This window comes from Rhinopithecus roxellana, chromosome 18 (assembly GCF_007565055.1).
Source record: "Rhinopithecus roxellana isolate Shanxi Qingling chromosome 18, ASM756505v1, whole genome shotgun sequence".
Lineage (NCBI taxonomy): Eukaryota > Metazoa > Chordata > Mammalia > Primates > Cercopithecidae > Rhinopithecus > Rhinopithecus roxellana.
This window is the reverse complement of record NC_044566.1, coordinates 25,772,646-25,791,879: the sequence shown is the minus strand read 5'-3', so window position 1 is coordinate 25,791,879 and position 19,234 is coordinate 25,772,646.

Sequence of the window (19,234 nt, the reverse complement as noted above, 5' to 3'; positions counted from 1 at the left end):
AGACATTTCTTCGTGGAAGAAAATGTATGTATTCTTTTTCAGGAAGCCTTGATGAATACTTAGTTTGTCTCCCATGTTCTTTATTTTTTTTGTTACATGCATCATTGCTTCTGATTCATTGATCTCACATAAATTAAAAGAAGATTCAAGTTACTGATTTCTGAAAAATTATATCCCCCTCTTAGCCAGAATAATTTTCAATTATTTTAAACATTTTAATGTAATTTAGAAGAGAGAAAACTCCTACACATATTCATTAATTGATGATTACCAAATTAGCTAAACTGTTGACAACATTTGGTTCACAACTATTAGTGAACATTTGGAAGTGAAGATGTAACATCAGGAAAAGTGACATTTCAGGTCCAATGCAGTGGCTCACACCTGCAATTCCTGCTCTTTGGGAGGCCCAGGAGAGAGAATTGCTTGAGGCTAGGAGTTCAACACCAGCCTGAGCAACACAACAAGATCCCTTGTCTAAAAAAGAAAAAGAAAAATTAGCCAGGCATGGTAATACATGCATATAGTCCTAGCTACTCAGGAGGCTGAGGCAGGAAGAGAGCTTGAGCCCAGGAGTTCGAGGTTGCACTGAGCTAAGATCCCACTGCTGCACACCAGCCTGCAGGACATAGTGAGACCCTCTCTCTATATAAATAGGTAAATAAGTAAAGTTGCAGTTTCTGCTATCAATGTGACAATCCAAGAATGATATTCAAAATCAAAGGGCAAATGAAAAGTGGCGCAATGAAATAAAGGGAATAAGGACAACTTGTCAGCTGCTATCTTCTAGATGTGGTATTCCACTCCTTAAAATCATTTGGGTGATATATTGTGTGAAATTATTTTGTATGGGAAGAAGAAGCTTCTTCCTTCTTCTACTGGGTGTCCAAGTTAATATTTACTTTTTAATGAGGTAAACTTCACGTAACATCACATTTATCATTTTAACCATTTTAAGGAATATAATTTGGTGGCTTTTTTTTTTTTTTTTTTACAACACTCACAGTGATGTGCAACCATAATCACCGTCTAAATCCAGAACATTTTTATCACTCCAAAAGGAAGCCTCATCCCATAAGCAGTCAATCCTCATTCTTCCCTCCCCTTCAGCCACTGTCATGCCTTAAACTGCTTTCTGTCTCCATGGATTTGCCTATTCTCGACATTTTATAACTAATCATTTAACATTTGGCCTTTTCTATCTGGCTTCTTTCACTTATTATCTTCATATAACTTCATTTGTTATAAAGTTTCATCCATATTGTAACATGAGTCAGTTCTTCATCCCTGTTTATGACTGAATAATATTCAATGTTATGGATATATCACCTTTTGTTTACACATTCATCCATTGATAGACATTTGGGTTGTTTCCACTTTTTGGCCATTATGAATAATGCTGCTGTGAACACGTGTGTACAAAGTTTTGTTTAAACATATGTTTTCTGCTGTCTTGGGTCCAACTTTGTTTAGGAACCAACCATACTGCTTTCCACAGCAGCTGCATAATTTTACATTCCCACGAAATATGTATGTGGGATTTAATTTCTCCATTCCCCCTCAACATTTATTTTTCTTTTATTTCTGATAGCCATACTAGTGGGTATAAGTGGTAATTCACTGTTGTTTCAGTTTGCATTTTACTAGTAACTAATGATGCCAAGTATATTTTCATGTGCTTATTGGCCATTTGTATATTCTCTTTGGAGAAATGTCTATTCAGAGTCTTGAGGATTTTTAAATTAGGGCTTTTGTCTCTTTGTTGTTGTTGAGTTGTAAGAGTTCTTTATACATTCTGAATATTAAACCCTAAGATATAGGATTTGCAAATATTTGTATTTTCTTTTATTCTGTGGGTTGTTTTTATACTTTGTTGATAGTGATCTGTTATTCATAGAAGTTTTTAATTTTGATGAGTTCCCAGCAGTATTTTTTTGAGACTGGGGTCTCACTGTGTTGCCCAGGCTGATCTCCAACTTCTGGGCTTAAGCAATCCTCCTACCTCAGCCTGAGGATATAGCAGTAGTTATTTTTTTAACAATAAAGACATTACACATCCATGAAAAGACTCAGATTAAACACAACACAAAACAAAAATTTAAAACCCAGGTAAAGAGAAGACACTTCTTTAATGCCCAACCAATGTTAGCAAATGCAGACTATCAGGCAGTATGTAAAGTTAGTGCTGTTCAAGAAAAGGAAACAGGTAGGGCAACACTGACCTTTTTCTTCGAAGAAGCCCTGAGTTATTCAGATAAGGTGTCGAGCCTATGAATGAGATCTTTTATCTCAGGATGACAGTAGTTATTTTTTTAAAAATTATCATTATCAAATCCATCTACCAAGAAATTTCAAATAGTCTCCTCTGTTTAAATAACATTAAGGAGCTGCCTTAAACCAACAACAACCAGGAAAATCAAAAGGTTGACAGGGTGTTTCCAATTTAGCAGTTTCTAACACACAGGCCACAGTAGTCAGATGACATGCTTGTACAGTTACAGAGAGAAAGTTCTTGGAGTCAGAGAGAAGAGAAATTAAATCATTGCAAAACATTTATAAGACAAAACTTAATAAAAGAGTAAGGATATCTATGGACATTATTAAATGTAAAGGCTTTGCCTATTATTTTAAATTAGTTGCTTTTAGACAATTAATTTATTGATTAAAAACAACGAATGCAGTGGTTTAGATGAGATCTTCATTTTATTTTAATTATTTAGCTATTGAGTAAGAAGACTTATGGTGGACACTGGTTTGGAGACCTCTGATTTTGTCCACTAGAGGTCTTGGATCAAATTTCTGCATTTGTCATTTTATGGAGTGTGCTAATGGGCAAACCCCTGGATACTTCCTAAGTACCTGTGCAGAGTGCTCTTGCATGGCCAATGAGTACATGTGTGTCTGTCACCTGAACACATTCTGAGGGATCCCAGGGAAATTCTGTTTCCTTATCTGCAAAATAACACCTTTATCTGATAATTATTGTGCAGACAAAAAGGAATAACATATGTGAAAATGTTTTTTACATAGGAGACATATTTATTTTAAAAAGTGGAAGCTTTAGTGTGTTTCCTTTCTAATGTAGCTCTTACAGTCTACCAGATATTGTCCCAAGAATTAAAAAATATTTTAAAATTAACTGAAACAATTTTACAAAGTAGGTACTATTATTTTCCCCCATTTTACAGGTTAGAAAACTGAGGCAGGGAGTTTTTCTATAACTTGCCAGAGGTCATATAGCTGATGAATGGCAGAGCTAGATTTTTAAGTCAGGCAGTCTGATTCAAGAGTTCATGTTCTCAGTTACCTACCACATTATGCTGCTTAGAATAAAATAATTCAGAGATTTCAGATGAAAATCTGAATATTTGTATTGAAGCAACAAATACTTATTGAGTACCTATTAGGCATTAGACTTCTCTTTAAACATTGGAAGGTCTAGCAATGCTCGGGCTGCTCTCCTGAATTCTCTTATGGCAACCATCAGCTGGAGGTGAGTTTTCAAGGCCATCTTTTGATGGGGTCACCAAACTCGGCATGATTTATTCACCTGTTTACCTGCATAAGCCATGTCATTAATCACATTTGTTACTGCTAACATAAGACACGGGCACGAAAAATAGCTTATAACCAAAACATATAAGCAAAAGGCAATAATAAACATAGAAAATGAGCATTGTGGCATGAGTTTAGCTTTGCAAAGTTCTCTTGCTGTTAGTATTAACCCCAGAGCAATGATACTTTGAACAAGCATTTGCAATTTAAGTGTTTAAGATCAGAAGAGTAAGAAACACCAACACAAAAAGCAAATTAATATCAATCAATATACCGGGAATGTATTTGACACTCCCCTAACTGGAAATCTCTAATAATTAATCTTTTATGCAGAGATTTTTCAGTTATAGAATTTATTTCCTTATTTTATGCACAAAAGGTAAATAATGAGGAATATCACATCTATTTCAAAAAGCAGGCTTCAGAATATGCCACAAACTTGGGAAACAACCCAATGTCTAATGCTTTCAAAGTATTCATGCAGTGCAACTGGGCAGTGCTCATAGCAATTAGCCTGAGTACTGTGGGCTACAGAAAGGTCTCTTGAATAGAGAGATAATTGAATATGCAGAGTACTGTATTATCATTACATGTATTCCAATGCACTCTATTTTTTTCACAATGGTTAATTATTATTGATGAGGATACTTGATTAGCAGGAACCTTCCCTTTGTATATGTGTCTATACCAAGCCAAGTTTACTCCTGCTATTTGCCTACTTTAGATCAAAGAGTCTGCTTTTTGAAGATCTCGTACCAAGCAGAAGAAATATTTTAATATTCTCTATGTTGTGGCCAGTGTCATAGAGCTTGAGCCTCGCCATGATTTGGCCAACATTATTTCCATAAACATGAGCCAGGTGTACTATGGAATTTGCCAGGTTGATGGCATGGGTGTATATAGCACAGTTGGCGCAGGCATTTTATCTGTGTCTAAATAACCAGCAGAAAACCTTTCAGTGCTGTACCACTTGGTGTGATATAATTTGTTTAATATTATAGAATGTTAATAACTGCAAATTTATTGATTTATTGAACAATATGTGTTAAGTATCTATTAGGCTTCAAGGCAGGGTTTTATAGATACTTTCTTCCTACATGGTACTATGGGGTGGGTGGGAAGGTAGCTAGGTAAAGAAACATTTTGAATCCCACAGAGAGGAAAGTGAGGCTTAGAGATTACTGCCCATGACCCCACAGCTAGTCTGGATGCAGAGCTGAGACTCAAACCTAGGTCTCTGATAATCACAGGCCTCCTCTATCACAATAATCTCTTGATGAGATTTTCTGAGAGTGCATTCCATCCAAAAATCTATGGCAGAGTGACCTGGGTCATTTGTGTAAAATGTAGAGTCCTGGGCCCTGCTCTAGAAATACCGAATCCCTGGGCCTCAGAAATTTCCATAGTACCCTCAAGAGGTTCTCATATACAGCAAATTCAAGCATCAGGGATCTAGATACCAAACATCTTGACATATTTGGTTAGGTTAACTGGATACTAAGCAAAGATAGTTTGAGAGGAAAGAAGAAGTTGTCTGACCACATATGATATTAATAAATACCAATGTATTTTTAATGTTACCTTACACATTGGGATTTAAACAGATTCAAAGTGATCTTCCAGTTCAGGGAGGTTGTTTTTACTTGAGGTGTTCCATAGATATGTGATGTTTTTACCACATAGTCTTATAGAGCTGGTTCTTTGGGACCCTACTTCCACACAATATTCATTGATTCATCAAATATTTACTAACATATCAAATACTATGTTAAGCACTTGAGGAAAAGAAACGAACAAAATGGCATGGTTCCTGACCTCATGGATCCAACCCACGATCTACGGAGGGAAGATGTCAACAAGTGTTTTGTCTGAAGATTTTTCTTGTAGACAAATATATTTGTGAAACAATGGATTCAACAGATTTCTTCACTGTAGGATGTTTCAGAGTCTAGTATGTACTATTACGTACTGTGAATATCTGAGAGAGGACTGTGGTTTGTGATGTTTTCTAGATTTATCACAGCATCCTTTGTACAGACAACAACTGCTAGGTCTAGTGCTCTACAGGGTACTCCAGTGAAATCCTGTGACCCCTGGAAGGCCTAGTACCCTTGTGGTACTGGTATGGATATAGAGTATATCATAAAAATGGAATCCCACTGCCCTCCCTCCCCAGGGTAGTATTGTTCTGATAACATAGTGAGCACGGGGATCTAGAATAGGGAATGGGCAGACTTGATACAGATCAGCCCTGAGCTGTCTTCAGAGGCCCTGGAGTGAGAATTTAGAAATGGAGTGGGTCCCTGGATGTGTCTCTGGTCTCTTCAGCTGGGTGATGGTTAAGACAGAAGGGTTGTGTTAGCATCCTTCAGGAATTCTGAGGCTATCTTAGACCATTTGGTGTGAGAAGGGCAGCATGAGAGGGGATCATATACCATCTCTTACATGCAGAAGACTGTGTATTATTTGAGGGATACTCAACCTTTGGCTAGGGGCATAGAATGAGTTTATTTGCTGAAACATACCTCCTTTCTATGTATTGCCTACTTTTATGAGGACCGTTGTTGGATGAAGGAAAATACAGGCATTTTCAGTGAGCTACCTAAGCTCGATTACCTTGTTTTTTTTTTTTTTCTTTCTTTTTCTTTTCCTCAGGCAGTGGCTATATCTAAGTAGAACAAAGTGACCTGGCAAGTGCTCAGATAACTCAAGAGTGGCGTATTCATCTGATGGATGGATTTAAATAGTTTAGTTGTTGACATTTATCAAATTACCCAGAAAACCGCCACATCACCACCTTGATTCATGCACATGGAGAGTTCTTAAGGAAGCCTCTTCAGAATTGTTTGCTTCTCTTAGGAATCATAATATTTAAAGATATGTTGCTTTATTGTTCGTTAAGTACATACTTTATTCACGAGCAGGTCTTGCCACACATGCTTCCTTATGGATTTACAAAGTGAAATCAAGAAATATAGTACTATCCCAGTAATTTAGGTCGTCATCACCTGAGTAAATACTTGGGATAAACTGCTTTTTTCCTCCTTTCCAGAGTTGTGGAATAAATGTTTACTTCTTCATTCATTGCTAGGAGACCTCAAATCTCTAAGTGTTGGTGTCTTCCATTCAAAGCCTAAATTCAGTTTACTCTGTTAATCACTTTAAACAAAGAGGAGTTAAATGCAATTGTTGCCTTCAGGGAGCTTGCATCTTAGGCTCAGAAGTAGTCAGGGAAGGTGAGTGCACCAATTGTTATAATATCAAACCAACATCTGGAAAGTGCTAAATGCAGAGGTTATATGTGGTGTGATAGTGGCTCCAAGGTGTTTCATCTGCCCATGAAGAATTAGAGAAAGCTTATTCCAGGAGATTGCTTTGAGACTGGTGTTTTAAAATGGGCATGTTTTTAAAATTATTACTTCATTTTTTTAAGCTCTGAGTTACATGTATGGGATATGCAGGTTACACAGGTAAGCATGTGCCATAGTGGTTTATTGCACCTATCAACCCATCATGCAGGTATTAGCTCTTTTCCCTAAGGCTCTTTCTGCCCCCCTACCCTCCTCTGACAGGCCCCAGTGTGTGATGTTCACCTCCCTGTGTCCATGTGTTATCATTGTTCAGCTCCCACTTATAAGTGAGAACATGCGGTGTTTGTTTTTCTGTTCCTGCATTAGTTTGCTGAGGATAATGGCTTCCAACTTCATCCATGTCCCTGCAAAGGACATGATCTCATTCCTTTTTATGGTTTCATAGCATTCTATGGTGTATATGTACCACATTTTCTTTATCCAGTCTACCATTGATAGGCATTTGGGTTGGTTCCATGTCTTTGCTATTGTGAATAGTGCTGCAGTGAACATATACGTGCATGTAAAGAGGTGGAATTGGTGGAGCAGAAAAAGGAGAATTGTGCTTAACATTTTGTATACAAAGGCAAGAATGTAATTAATACACTGAAATGGGAAAATTGAAGGCCTATTTGGGACATAATAGAAGTGTATAAAGGATGGAGGAAGAAGGAGAATGACAAGGAAGAAGGTGAGTGCTAACATTATTTAGGGCCCCTTAGGCACGATATACTGTTAGGTATATTATCTATTCCTTTTCATTTCCATAAGAAGCAAAGCAGAATATTATTGAAGGGCTGCTTCACTAAAGATTCACGCACCATTTCCATTGGACAGCTTTTCTGCTGGGAAGTGACTGCTAGAGGGATAACATTTCCTAGGCTGTTTTGCATCAAGTTGGGATGAAATAATTGCTCTCAACAACGAAATAAATATATGTCACTTCTGGGCTAAAGTGGTTAAGAAGTGTGTGTGCCAGCAGGGCGTGGTGGTTCACGCCTATAATCCCAGCACTTTGGGAGGCCGAGGCGGGCACATCACCTGAGGTCGGGAGTTGGAGACTAGCCTGACCAACATGGAGAAACCCCGTCTCTACTAAAAGTACAAAGAAAAAAAAAAAAAAAAAAAAAAGCCGGACATGGTGGTCCATGCTTGTAATCCCAGCTACTCAGGAGGCTGAGGCAGGAGAATCACTTGAACCCAGGAGGTGGAGTTGCAATGAGCCGAGATCATTGCACTCCAGCCTGGGCAACAAAAGCGAAATTCTGTCTAAAATAAATAAATAAATAAATAAATAAATAAATAAATAAATAAATAAATAAATGAAAAAAAGAAGTGTGTGCCTTTCCCAACATGGACTATGGAAGGAAAGTGGCTGTAAATGAAAGAATTTAATATCCTAGGGGAGGAAGAACCACTGGATGAAGAAGCCTGGGTACTGCTGTATATATCCCTGGGCTTCATTTGAATAAGAAATCTTCAATGTATTAAGCTACTGAGATGAGATGACTGATATTTTGTAGTAGTTAGAGTTACCTTAATACAGGTATCATTACAGGCCTATAGAATATACGTTCTTAGCAACAACTTAGTCAAAATCACATAACTAATAAGAGGTGGGGCCAGGATGCAAATCCAGGTATGTCTTCAGATTGCTTTTCTTTTTCTGGTCTATTCCCATGGTTTAAACTACTACTGTCTACATGCTAATTCATATTAGTGCTCCCTTGTCAGTCTAGGCCTCTGGAGAACCAGACCAGTGTTGGCAGTTGTCTCTTGGATATCTCTACTTGAAAGTCTATGTTATTTAGCATATAAAAGAAGATCCCATAAAAATGGAACTCCAATATATAATGGATTAAATAAGCAAAGTTTCTTTCTCACAGAATAAGTGGTCCAACAAGAGGAATGATTGATCTGGCCTGTCTGCTTTATATCCATATTGCTTCCCTGCCTTCCTCTAAGGTGTTGTGTCATTTGCATAGTTACCCTAACCCATGGTTATCTGAGCAGAAATTCAGGACAAGCAATTTCCTTTTAAGCAAATGGCACAGAGGTTGCCTTCTTCTGCTCCTATTACATCATCAAGAACTTAGTCATATAACCACATCTAGCTGCAAGGGAGGCTTTATAATATGGTCACTAGTAGGTGGTTATGTTCTTGGCTGAAACATTATTAGATGAAATAGGAGGAAAAACCATTTTGGAAGTTAGTTTTCTTTCTGGCACAAGAATTTGGCTCTCTGATATTAAATCTCAATGGATTTAAAACTATATTCAGCCATCTTCCCAAATTAACTTCTCAGCTTGTATTCCCTGACTTGGTTAATGGCCACACCACCCTCCCAGATGTCCAGAGAACAGGGTGGTATGCTTTGACGTTTTCTTTTTCCTTCCTTTCTATTGCCAGTCATTTTCATCTCCTAAGTGTCTGTTGAAACTGCCCGCTTCACTTAATCCTCTGTTTTTATCTCAGTTTGTGCCTCATCATCTCTCACGTAGTCTTGTAGGATGGCCTCCTAACTGGTCACACTGTCTCCAGTATCAACCTATCAAGGACATCCTTCACACTACCAGGAGGGTGATTTTTCTAAAATGCAAATCTGATCATCATTTTACTCCCTTTTTACAACCCTTCAGTGATTTCCCATGGCAAAAGTCCAAATTGCTTTGCAGAGCATAAAAGTTCCTCTGTGGTTTAGTCCCAGAATCTCTCCAGCCTCATTTCTGACACTTTACTATTCGCCTCCCCAAAATGGATCACACCTACAGCTTCAGTTATACTGAGCGATGTCAGAATGTTGCATTTCTTTTTGTCTCTGCTCATGTGTTCCTTCTGCCTGATAAATGAGTGTATCATTTATATATACTTACATACATTTATATACATACAAGAATATATATATATATTATATATATATATATATATATTCTTGAAGACCCAACACAGCTGACACCTCTGCTGTAACATTATCCCTACTCTCCCCCAGGCAAAGTCCATCACTCTTACCTTGTTATGTTTCATTTACTCCACAAATATAACGGATTGGATGAGTGTCTCTAGGCACTGTGCTATACACTGGACACAATGAACAGACATATGGAGCTTATAGTCTAACGGCAGAGTCAAACATCAATCAAACATTCCCACAGACAAACATGAAATTGCAACTGTGATAAATTCTATGAATTGAAAAAAATGGTACAATTATGAGTTCATTACAGGAGGCCTAGTAAGGGAGACTTCACCAAGTTGGTATGTTTGAACTAAAGTGTGAAAGACTGAATAAACACATGAGAAAAATGAATTGTAGGCAGAGAGGACAGTGGTTCAAAAATCATATGTTAAGAGGGAATTTGGGATGTATGAAAGGGTTGAATAAAAACTGAGTTCAGTGGGGGTGTGGATGGCAGAGTGAGGTACAGGATGAAGCAGGAGAGGTAGGAGCTAGACTCTGAAGAACGTCATACGTGATGTTAAGGCAGTTTCTCTTTATTCTAAGAGGAATGAGATGCCATTTTAAATGAGATAGAGAAGACATGATCAGTATTTTTTTTTTTTTTTAAGAATTCATTTTGACTACTTTGTGAAGAATGAATTTGAGTGTTAGGTGATTAGATGATGCTTAGACTTGTTAGTTCAGGGAAGAGATTCTGATATATTGAAATAATGTTGTGATAGTGGAGATGAAATAAAGCACTTCTAGGATTTGGTATGAAATAAAATATTTCTAGGATGAGGGAGAGGGAGGTGTCAAGAATGGTCCCTGTATTCCTGGATATATGGCAAAGGTGGTCATGAAGGCATGGAACCTGGAAGAAAATTAGTTTGGAGAGAGTTTAAATGTGTGGTGCTTTGGAGAAATCTAAGAGGAGGCATCTCACTGTACATTAATCATATTTCTATTACTTCAGATACTTTGTGATCACTTTTGTATATGTTTCTCTTTATTAGACTGTGAGCTCCTCAAAGGAATGGAGCAACATCCAAGTATTTTGTGAGCTCCTCAAAGGAATGGAGCAACATCTACATATTATTACTTTTCCATTTTTGTACCCCAAGTACTTATTACACTAACTTGTACACAATATATGTCCACCAAATGTTTGTGAATAAATGATCTAACTGGCCCCAAGGCCCACCCAATTTCTGACACACCAGTAATAGGAAGGAAAACAAACTGGAAAGGCAAGTTTGGGCTCAATTGTAGAGTGTTTTAAATCCCTGGCTAAGAAGTTACATTATGACACAAAATGTAATTAAACCTTAAGTTTACATTTAGTTTCCAATCCAACCTTTGTTTCAAATAATGCCTCTGTTATTTTTTAAATCATATAATGTTTACTCAAGGGATATTCTCTCCTAAGTAAATCAAAGCCAACCGAGCTACAAGAAAAACACAGAGATCATGCTATAAAAACAAACTGCCCTTATGCTGCAGGTCAAAATGAAATTAGAATGAATTCACAGGAAAAGGGTTTGTGGATACAAAAGAAATGTAACCAGGACTATTTATTTGTTAGCTCTTTTTCTTTTCATTTGTATGAGAGGTTAGGATTCAGTCTTTAGAGCAGATGTAGAGGGGGATTCAGATTTACATGGTCCATTGTTGGGTTATTTTCACAGCATGTATCTGAAGGGATTAATGTTGAAGAGCTACCACTGTTTCTTGGAGTCAGAGTGACAGAACAATATTTTGAATCTATTGGATTTAGTCATAACGACACAAACAGTCTCTATCTGAGGTGAAACAAAGCTAATTAAATAAATGCTCTGTGAAGTGTTAGGGATGTGGACCCCTTAAAATTGACTTGTGCAAGACCTTATTTGTGCACAGTACTGAATGGTGCTATTTTAATTGCATTAACCCAAACTGGCATGAGAATTCTTTTTATTCTACTCCTGAAATTGGATACATCATTCTTTACTGTTTTCTTGAAATCTGTCTATCTGTATCTGTATTTGGGTCTGTGTCTATGTCTGTGTCTCTGTCTATCTATCTATCTATCTATCTATCTATCTATCTATCTATCCATCCATCTATCTATCTAATTTCTAGAGATAGGGTCTCACTCTGTCACACAGACTGAAGTGAGGCATGATCATGGCTCACTTGAGTCTCCATTGCTGGGCTCAAGTGATCCTCTAGCCTCAGCCTCTGGAGTAGCTGGGGCTACAGGAATAAGCCACCATGCTTGGCTAATCTTTTATTTTTTTCTAGAGATGGGGTCTCATTATGTTGCCCAGGCTGGTCTTAAACTCCCGGCCTCAAGTGATCCTCCAGCCTTTGCCTCCCACAGTGCTGAGATTACAGGTGTGTGCTACCACATCCAGTCTGAAATCTACATTTTAAAGGCTCCATACCTATCTTAACCCCACATTAACTATGCAGATAACTGAGGCCAAAAAATGTATTTTTCCCCTTTGTATGCATTCTTTTTTGCGTGTGTGATTCATTCTCTTCATTTATAAGATTGTATAATCCCTTTCTAATGTGAGCAGAGGGAACAATGGTTTATTTGAATGAACCCACAGTTTCTTCTTGTCGATCTTGTTGAGAATCAGAATTGAGCATCATGTGACTGATGGCCCAATCATATTTATTTTAATGACTGGCTGTGGCAAGCAGGACTAGATAGAGCTATAGACTCTGAGGCCAGACCTGCACAGTGCAAAGTATAGATGTGACAGTTATTCAGCAACTGCAGGCCACAAAGACAGCCAGGCTGAATGTAGTTCTTGGATCTGCTAGTGTTTGCATTAAGACATTAGTAGAGTGGTTAGGAGTCCAGAATTCAGAATCAGACTGTTTGGGTTAATTTCTTTCCTTAGCTATTTACTAGTGGTATAGCCCTGGGCAAATTATGTTACTCGTGGTTTCTGAGTTTCCCCACATGGACGACAGGGTGAGTAGTATACTTATTGCATAGGGTTGTTGAGAGAATTTTAAGTGTTATTATCAGTCAAATGCTTAGAACAGGGTCTGGCTCATAGTAAGTACTAAATAATTTCTAGTTTTATTATTAGATTAGGAAGATGCTTCAGATATGGACTTTATGGTGACAAAGATGAATTTGTAAAAGCAAGGTTGGTGCAACTTTTGGTGAAATGTAAAGAATTTTGAACTTTTTGGTGAAGCATTAAATACACATCATCTGCTTGACCTCTTCAAACTGAATTATTTTAGAGACTGCTCTCTATAAATATGCTCTAAAAGTAATGACAGTATCAAAAAATATTCCAGAGGAGTGGAAGATATGATGTCATTTAGTGAAGATTAAGGACCTCAGTTTGGTAAAGAGAAAGCTAGAGAAAATTACCAGGTTGAACTCGGAAGTTGGTTTAATAACATATATAATAATGTCAAGTATTTGTTGAGTGCTTTTTATTCCGTAATAACTTTATTTGATTTCATTTAATTTTAAAATTAATTATTATTTATTTATTTATTTATTTTTAGAGACAAGGTTTCACTCTGTCATCCAGGCTGGAGTGCAGTGGTGTGATCATGGCTCACTATAGCTTGGAACTCCTAGGCCCAAGTGATCAATCCATCTCAGCCTCCAGAGTACCTGGGACTACAGGCCTGCACCACTACCCTTAGCTAGACTTTTTTTTTTGTTTTATGTAGAGATGGGGTCTTACTGTGTTGGCCAGGCTGGTCACAAATTCCTAGATTCAAGTGATCCTCCTGCCTCAGCCTCCCAAATCACTGGGATTAGAGGCATGAACCACCAAGGCTGGCCAATTTTACTTCATTTTAAAATTTCATTTAATTATTTAATCATTTTACTTAATCCATACAAAACTCCATAAAGTATTGTTATCTTCATCTTACATGTAACTAAGCTGGGGCTTAGGGAAGAGATGTGGCTTTTCAAGGTTCCATAGTTGTTTAGTATGCAATTAAGGATTTGAACCCAATTATGAAAAACTGCAAAGTTAGTCTTTTTAACCTCTATGCTATATTTCTCTATATATGCTGCTATTATTTATATTAATAACTATCATCAATATGGCATTTTGGAGTTTATGAAACACTTTTAAAAGCCCTATAAGGTAAGCATTTTTTACATCCCAGTTTTACAGATAAGGAAATTGAGGTTTAATGAGGCTGACTGATTTGTCCAGGAGTCTTTAGTTACTGCATGCCCATTCTTAAGGTTCTAAATGTTTAAATTTATCCTCAATCCTCTAATAGTAGAGATTCTTGCCAGCTCCATGCCTACCACCAGCCCAATGGGCTTACGTAGGGGAGAGGGGGAGAGAGAGAGAGAGGGAGCAGACTCATCAATGGGGAATGTGTTCAAAGAGGAGGGAAAGCAGCCAAATGTGGGAGAAAAGCAGAGCCCTAACTTTGCCCATATTGTCTTTGCAAGTAGGAAGCGTCTTGGTTGCTGCAGTCTCAGTAACAGGATGACTGACTGTTTTCATTTTCTGTCCATCAGTGACGTCAAAATTATAACAGGAAATATCAAAGTTAGACTTCAGTAAGAATATTCTGACAGTATGGGTTTTGAAATACTGAGGCATTATGGGAAACTGCTTTCCCTATAAGATTGTAAGACACAGTATTTGTTCTATTACCATGTTATATTTCAAGTAGGCATCCTTACAGTCAAAACATTCAGCTTTTTGATCAAACGCTGCCCGTAAGTCTAACAGATGCTACAGGAGCTCTCTTCTTAAAACACATTAGGAAACTCAGGGATTGTTAATAGTTTGGTTTGAATTAGTAGCAAACCATTTTACTCTATTTGGGAACTTGCCAGTGAGATGACAACCAGAGTTAGGACCTGCCAGCAATCACTGTTATTCCTGGTGATGGCTTTATACATTCCTCTTAAGATAATTAAGATATTTATATCCATAAAATGGAAAAGTGCTATCTTAATCTCTTTTATCTATAATGCCTCCATAGAATCCAGACATTTTAACAGGCTGAGTATGAGATCAGGATCTTGGGAAAAAACACACACTAATAAATCTTTTATTGTTTTCTCTCTTTTCTTCATCCTCTTATGATAAAAATTACCCTTGTGAAATATCCTCGAAACTGCTAGTCTATGGATTGGAAGTTAGCCTGCTGTAAACTCATTCATGAATTTATTCCTTTACTTATCAACTGTATATTGAGCAGCTATTAAGTATCAGGCACTGTTCTGGGGGCTGAATAGTCATGAAACAGACAAAAGCCCCGGGCTCTTGTGGCTTAGGTTCTAGTGAAGAGATACTTAGTGAGCAATATGAGTAAGTAGATCGACAAGAAGAAACTGTTTCATATATCCTCAGATAATGAAACCTGCTATGAAGAAAAGAAAAAGGAAGGGAAGAGAACATGGGAGGGCGAAATGTGGATCAGGCAGACAAAGAAGGAATGCACGAGACAGTGACTTCTGAGTGTAGACCCGAAGGAAATGAGGAAGCCAACCTTACAGAAGTTTCAGGGAGGAGCATTTCAGACAGAGGGGACAGCAAGTACAGGGTTACTAATGGAGGAGCATGCCTGATACGTTCGAGCAAGCAGGAGAGTGAAGCTGGAGAAGTGTGAATAAGGGGATGAGCATAGGATATGCAGTAGAGAGGTTGTTGGGTGGGTGGGGGAAATGTTTACAGATCATTTAGGGCCCTGTAGGGTGCAGCATGCAAAATTTGACCTCCTATCAAACTAAAACCAGGCTGATTGGGGCAGACAGGAAGGGGCTGTTCTGGATCATGCATGGATAAGACTCTTTTCATGTCAGCTGACATTTATTGCGTAGGAGCCACATGGCATGTACTCTGTTGTGCTCTGAAGATCCAAAGAAGAAAGATAAATATATTTCCCCCCATGTTATTCAGTCTGGGAGAGGAGACTTAAAATGCTGCATTCTAAACTTACTTTTCCCCAGGTGGAGAATTTTAATACAGGTATGAATAAATGCCTAGTCATATTTTCCCTAAAAGCTGAGAGAAGGAATTTTTAAAGGGAGGAGTAGCATTGTGAAGGCACAGCGTGACACATGGAAACCTCCTTCCCTCAGCAGCACAGAGTGCCACCCTCTTCCCTATGCAAAGCAGATCCCTCCAGAGAGAAGACACCATTAACTATACAAACCTTGCCCAGGTGCGATGGCTCACACCTGTAATCCTAGCACTTTGGGAGGCCGAGGCGGGTGGATCACGAGGTCAGGAGATCGAGAACATCCTGGCTAACACAGTGAAACCCCATCTCTACTAAAAATACAAAAATTAGCTAGGTGTGGTGGCGGGTGCCTGTAGTCCCAGCTACTCGGGAGGCTGAGGCAGGAGAATCGCTTGAACCCAGGGGCTGAGATTTCAGTGAGCCAGCACTCCAGCCTGATGACAGAGCAAGGCTCCGTCTCAAAAAAAAAAAAAAAAAAAAAAAAAAAGAAACCTTTGGACCTCCATGCACAAATGACAGGTGTACCCCATTCAAGACAGTAAAAATGTTCATCAGATAAACTGAATTTAGGTTCAGTTAATTATTTTCAGAATCAACTCTGAGACATTAGTAACACCAATAAATCTACGACTGGAATGAAGAAGCACCTCCTATTGATTCGGTAAGCCTAAATGTTCCCATTCTGTTTCATCCTGAAGTTAGACCACAGCTGCAATTAGACACCTTAATCTGGGAAAACTACTTTTTTTCAGCCTTGTCCAAATTGCTGTGCAGCAAGAATGCAAGATCTTGCTAGCTGAGAGGTACTGTAAGGAATGTAAGGTGTTGCTGGTACTGCCCTCTGTATGGAGACCACAGGTGTGAGGGGATAACATAACTCAGAAAGTCCATGGGGCTTCCTGACACCTCTAAGGCCCACAACAAGGTTTATTCATCACTCACCGGAATTTGTTTGTGTGTTGGTTATTTTCTTCCACCTAATACTTATTTAAAGTTTCACATATCAAACTAACAGTAATCTTTAAATCTTAATAGTTTTACTTTTTGTGATACAGTATAAGGAAAGATCCCAAATCTCTTTGATGAGTCTTATCTATAAACAGTATTAGGGATCCTACTCTCTCCCAGTCCAAATTCTTTTCTTTTTTTTCTTTTAGAAACATGGTCTAACTCTGTTACCCAGGCTACAGTGTTTGCAGTGGTGTGTGTTCATAGCTCACTAAAGCCACTAACTCCTGAGCTTAAGCAATCCTCCTGCCTCAGCCTCTGGAGTAGCTGGGACTACAGGCATGCAGCACTACACCCAGATAATTATTTTTAAATTTTTTGTAGAGATGAAGTCTCACTATGTTGACCAAACTGGTGTTGAACTCCTGGCCTCTAGTGATCCTCCTGCCCCAGCCTCCCAAAGTGCTGGGATTACAGGTGTAAGCCACTGTGCCTGGCCCAGATTCTTAAAGGGAGAAGTAACAAAGTGTTTGGAGAGGCTTTTAAACAAGTAAGGTTTTCCTTCTGATAACAAACTATTTCAATTCTTCCCAAATGAAAAATACTCCCTCCCAAGCCCACAAGAGTCTCTTCCTATTGTACCATTGGTTTAAAGTTCAGGATTTTCTCATCTAAATCATGTCCACATGAATGGGCTCCCGGGGAGAGAAGCAGTTCCTGGAAAATGATTTCTCTTAATCTGAAGATAAGTTACCTGCCCCACTCCTACTTAATATATGTTGGTGGTAGAGAGATAAGATAACTCCTATGAACACTCCCATTCCGAAATGGGGGAGGTGGGATGGGAGACACGCAGCAGTTACTGATCCATAGCAATTCTGAAATCAAGCCAGTCACATGTTGCCAGTTCCTTGATTAGGGTCCAGTCTTAACTGCCTTGGAACTACTCTCTGAGGCTGTTGTCTCTACTGTCTCATATATTGGTTCCACCTTTAAATCAGCCTTACTTATGAAAAAGAAAAAAGCCCATGTCTGCAACTGAGTTGCTTTCTCAGACTGTTTCCTGCTGGAAGAAAGGCGAGGAAACAGTCTGGCCTCTTTTCATTTTGTATTTTCTCTGTCTCTTTTAGTCTAAGTGGACAGCTCTTCTATCAATACGATTCTCTTAAAAAAATCTATGGGTTTCCCATGACTTATTGGCACTTACTCTATTAATAAAAAGACTCACCTACATATCTTTAAGACACATCCTCATCTGTCCTGAGTCCTATATGAGGCTCCTGTAGATTAACACAGTTCAGATGCTTACACATTCTCTTGATTCACAGAGAGGGTCTACAAAGCTTGCTCTTAGATCCTTAGAAAGCCCTTCATGTGACTGAAAGTTTCTGTAGGGCATCCCTTTAAACCTTCTTGAGGTCTTAAGAAAGACTCTGGATTTGATCTTTATCCTGAAGTAATTAACCATTTCTTACAGTGAAAACCCTTTTAGAGAGAGACTGGAGATGAGAAGCAATTTATTTTGAAACCCAGCAAATCCTAGATCCTTTGTAATTCCTTTAAATTCTGTTAAATTTTTTGAAGTCTTTTCTTTAATCCATCCCTCTCTTCCTGAATTTATTATAGGCAACTACAAAAAGCACTTTCAACATTCTGCCTGGAAATCTTAGTCAGATCCTGAAGATCTTTAGGTACACTGTCTCTTCTATTTTCTACATTACTATAAGCAACAGTTTTGCTAACTGTTGGCCAGTATTTAATTCAGGTGCCCTTTGTCCAGCACCCACATATAGGTTTCTCTCTCTTTCAAGTTCTTATCTCCTTGAAAGCCTTACAGCTTTCATATCTGTCTCCTCAAGTGCTTGCCACTTGGTCCCAAAGCCATTGTTGTAGATTTTTATGACAGAATCCCTTTCTGATAGCAAATTCTGCTGTAGTTATACACGGCTATACGAAAAGTCACCCCAAAACTTTGTGGCTTAAACATTTTATTTTGCTAATGGTTTTGTGGATCAGAAATTTGGGAAGTGTTTGGCTGGATAGTTCTTGCCTGGGTTCTCTTCTGTACTTCCAGGCAGGTGCAGGACTATGCTTATCTGAAGACTTGAATGGGTTGTATGTTCAAATGGATCACTCACAGGGCTGGCCATTATCTTGGAGCTCAGGTGGGGCTGTCAACCTGAGTACCTCCATATGACTTCTCCCTGTGGCACTGGCCAAATTTCAAGAGGGAATGTCCTGAGAGAGAATATTTCAAGAGTTCTGGATGCAAGTGGCAAAGTTTCTTAAGAGTGAGCCTTGGAAGTCCCAGATGTCACTCTGCTGAATTCTCATAGCTCATATTCAATGGGTGAGTCTGTAGTCTTCTCAATGAGAGGAAGAGCACACAGTTTGTGACCATCTTTAATTTTTCACAGTGACTATCAGAACCCTTCCAAATACCACTCTCCCAGGGAGATATTGGTGGCATGAATG